General features: G+C 29.1%; 1 pseudogene across 1 annotated transcript; it reads left to right on the top strand.

Moving 5' to 3' along the window:
* The first annotated feature begins 279 nt into the window (after positions 1 to 279).
* Positions 280 to 2606, top strand: LOC145188632 (uncharacterized; annotated as a pseudogene). Its single transcript, XR_016445845.1, has 3 exons — positions 280 to 845; positions 919 to 2140; positions 2237 to 2606. The product of XR_016445845.1 is annotated as an uncharacterized LOC145188632 (transcript).
* Positions 2607 to 3999: the final 1393 nt, after the last annotated feature.

The raw sequence follows: 3999 nt of genomic DNA, 5'->3' as shown, positions 1-3999 counted from the left end.
TAAAAATCAATATCAGTTAACATCAATTGCAATGAATAAAAAGCATTTTTCTAAATGTTTAGATGTGTATTAGGGTGTTTCAAAAAAAAGTCATGTCTGAAAAAAAAAAAGAGCCCTAGCTTATCATCTGCCCAGACCATGATTTAGTACTAAGGATTTTTTTTTTTTTTATATTTGAAAATCCTAAGGGTCCCTCCAGGGGGTAAAAGGGGCAGTTTTTTTAGCGTTTTGTACCATTTTTAAAAGAGTTTGGAGGAAGTCTTAACATTAAAATTTTCAAATGTTTTTTTCATATTTCTGTTTGTAAAGACCTAGTTAATCTAAATAAAACGGGCTCTATTCTCAAAAAAATAAAATAAAATTCTAAAAACTGTTTTAAAAAACCCAAAAATCCATAAATATATAACAAAAACAAATATTTTTACGGTGTACTTATTTATATATTTTTTTAAATAAAATTTTAAATCTTTTCAGTAAATAATGTTTTATTTAAATATATGTTATATAAAACTTTGTTTTTAGATTAAAAATAAAAAAATTGTTAAAATGCCACCGAAAAAAAAAGTTAGAAGTAATAGATTGGTTGAAATATTTTTAGTTAAAAAATATATCATAAAACTTCCAGCAAATAAATTTGCAACTGCTAAAGAGGTAATTCAATATTATCTCTTTCTACGAAAATTAAGATGTGAAGCAAAACTTAAGTGCTTAGTAGGTTGTACTAACAAAAGTTCCTCTTTCATACCTAACTGCCCAGTTGATCAGTTTGACTGCTGCATATTATCTAAACTAATGGGTCCTTAGATACGTGGTGGATTTAAGGTGCTTACAATACAAAAGCTAAGGTAAGTTTTATCATTGAACTCTAAATCAGTTTAATCCATAAACCATTATACAAGCAAATATTATTTTTTAAAGGAATAAAGTTGAGAAACTGTTAAAAGAGTGGATGAAATTAAAAGATAAAAGAAAAAGAACAAATCTTGCTGAAGTAAAAAAAAGACATTTATTTGAAGAACAAATGAATAAAGTATTTTGGATTGGAAAACATCCTCATGTTATGTTTGAGGAAATATTAAAAGATAAAATGAGAAAAGTGAAAGACAAGGAAGAAGATATTGCTTTCTTAAAAGACCAGCTTTGGGAAAGGAAAGGAAGTCTTGGAGGAAAAGATAAAAGATATGAGTATTCTGTAGGAAGAAAGAAAAGAAGCAAATCAAATTTAGAAAAAGAGCTATGTGTAGAGTTAGATAAAAATGGTTTAGATTATCTAAGTTCTTCTAGTTACACTAGCGACGATTTAGGCCAGGAAACAGATATCGACTTTGATTTTAATGAGATTCCTAATACTCAAAATTCTGTTCTTCTTCCTAAAAATATACTTCAGTCTACTGCTCATACAGCAGTGGGAGAGGGTATAACACCCCACCAACATACAGCTTTGATTAGTAGTGTTATTGTCATGGCTGGTGGTTCTGTAGCAAACTTTAAGTGCTCTAAATCAACATCTTATAGAGCTGCAGAGAACATAGTATCTGCCGGAGCAACAGAAATAAGGGAATATATAAAAAACAGTGTAGTATCATCAGATTCACTAATGACCATACACTTTGATGGAAAAATAGTAAATGAATTGACGGAAGGAAAGCAATTAAAAAAAGATAGAATTGCAGTTTTGGTAAGGATTGATGGGAAAACAGAACTACTTGGCATTCCTCCAATAGAGTCTAGTTCAGGGGTTAATCAAAAGCAAGCTATTTTTGAATTAATGGAGTTTTTTGGATTAGGAGATAAAGTTAAATGTCTCTGCTTTGACACAACTTCAGCAAATACAGGAAGATGGCAAGGTACTTGCATGAGATTAGTTCAACAGATTTAACGCCCATTGTTGCTGATTGCATGTAGACATCATGTAATTGAGCGACACATAACTCATTTCTGGAAGATTTACCCTAGCAGCGAAACTTCTGGTCCAGAAGACAAACTATTTGAATTTCTAAAAAAAAATTGGAACTGTGTAGATACTGAAACTAAGGAGCTGAAAAGACTAATAATACCACCTGGAACATGGATATATAATCAAAAATTAGCTGCTATTCAGTTTTTTACTAATGTGATCAATTCAAAGATCTTTAAAAAGGTGCTATTATAATTTTGATTTTGTTTATGTCTATTTATTCTAAATATTTAAAAGAAACGATTGTAACAAATTAAAAATATATTAAAAATTTATTAGGATGGAAATGTTAGAAAAGAATACCATGAGCTAGCTGAACTTACTTTAATGGTTCTATCGTCAAATAGGTTTAAATTCCATTTACCGGGACCAGTTCACCATTCAAGATTCATGGGAAAAGGTTTATACTATTTAAAATTGTATCTTTTAATGAATGAAATTCCAAACCTGACTAACAAAGAAAAAGAAGAAATAACTGGTATGGTTTTATTCATATCTCTTTTCTATACAGAGTGGTTTCTAAAAGCAGAGTTAAGTTCTTTAGCACCAGCACAGGTATATGGTCTTTTAATAATTTATTGAGAGGTTAGAAAGCTTGCTATTGATTAAAATGATTCAAAATGTTTATTAATACTGTTTATTAGGATATGAAAGCTTACTGGCAAATGAAAAGATATGAGGAATGGAATCTACTTGGCTCCCAAGCTGTTACGAGCTCTATTCTTAGACATACTTGGTATTTGGATCCCACTTTGGTAGTTTTTGCTCTAGCAGATGAAGAATGTGGGGAACGTGGTGATATGGCCAAGAAACTGTATAGTTTACCAAGATGTCCAAATGAAAATTTCCCTTTGGAGCGCCAAATAATGGACCAAGCTATATTAAAAAGCCTTAACTTCAGTAAAGATGAGCCTCCTAGTTTAGCTCCATTAATAACAGACAAGTCGTGGCTAGTTTTTGATATGCTTAGACATGGAAAAGCAGAAACTCAATGGATGAAAACACCACCAGAATTTTGGAAATTCAATGATTTTTATCTAGAATTTAAAGCAACAGTAATTGGACTTGATGTTGTTAATGACTGCTCTGAAAGGGCGGTAAAATTAGTTCAAGACCTAATAAACAGAGCATATTCTGAGGAGAAAAGGCAGGACACCCTTCTCTTCACAAATGATTACAAGAAAAACAGAAAAAGCAGAAAAAAAATCGATTATGAAAATGCTGCTAGCAGAAAAAAAATCTAGTTTTTTATTTTACATTTTTTTCTTTAACAAATTTTTAATCTGTTTTTAATTTGAAAAATTATTTTGTTTTTAATAGATAGCTGTAATAAAGATGATCATAAATTAACTAAGATTACTGTATTTCAATTTAAAACAAATTTTACATTGGATTTGAAGTTTTTTGTAGTTTCATAAATTGTTATTTTTTTTTTAGTTTTCGGAAAAAACCATTTGGTTTTGAATATTTCATTACAAAAAATATTTAATCATTTCCTTATTATTCATTCCCAGGCCCTCTTTTTTTATTATTTCCTAGAATAAACTCTGTAGCTGAATACAAGTGAATTTAATATAATACTGCATCTAAAATTTAATCGAAAATAAACCTACTAATATGAATTTCAAAAAAATATTATTTAACATTTATGGGTTTTATAAAATCAAAAAAACCCTAAATTTAGGATTTTTTAAAACAGTTTTTAGAAGCTTTTTTTTTTTTGGAGAATAGAGTCCGTCTTATTTAGATTAACTAGGCCTTTAAAAACAGAAATATAAAAAAAAAAATTAAAAATTTTAATGTTAAGACTTCCTCCAAACTCTTTTAAAAATGGTACAAAACGCTAAAAAAACTGCCCCTTTTACCCCCTGGAGGGACCCTTAGGATTTTCAAATATAAAAAAAAAAAAATCCTTAGTACTAAATCATGGTCTGGGCAGATGATAAGCTAGGGCTCTTTTTTTTTTTCAGACATGACTTATTTTTGAAACACCCTAATGTGTATTTATTATTTTTTCCACTACTGTATATATATATATATAT

This window comes from Hydra viridissima, unplaced genomic scaffold, assembly GCF_058129835.1.
Source record: "Hydra viridissima isolate aposymbiotic clone 2 unplaced genomic scaffold, HvirCarnegie_v1 scaffold_12, whole genome shotgun sequence".
NCBI classification, from domain to species: domain Eukaryota; kingdom Metazoa; phylum Cnidaria; class Hydrozoa; order Anthoathecata; family Hydridae; genus Hydra; species Hydra viridissima.
This window is presented reverse-complemented; position numbering and strand designations above follow the sequence as displayed.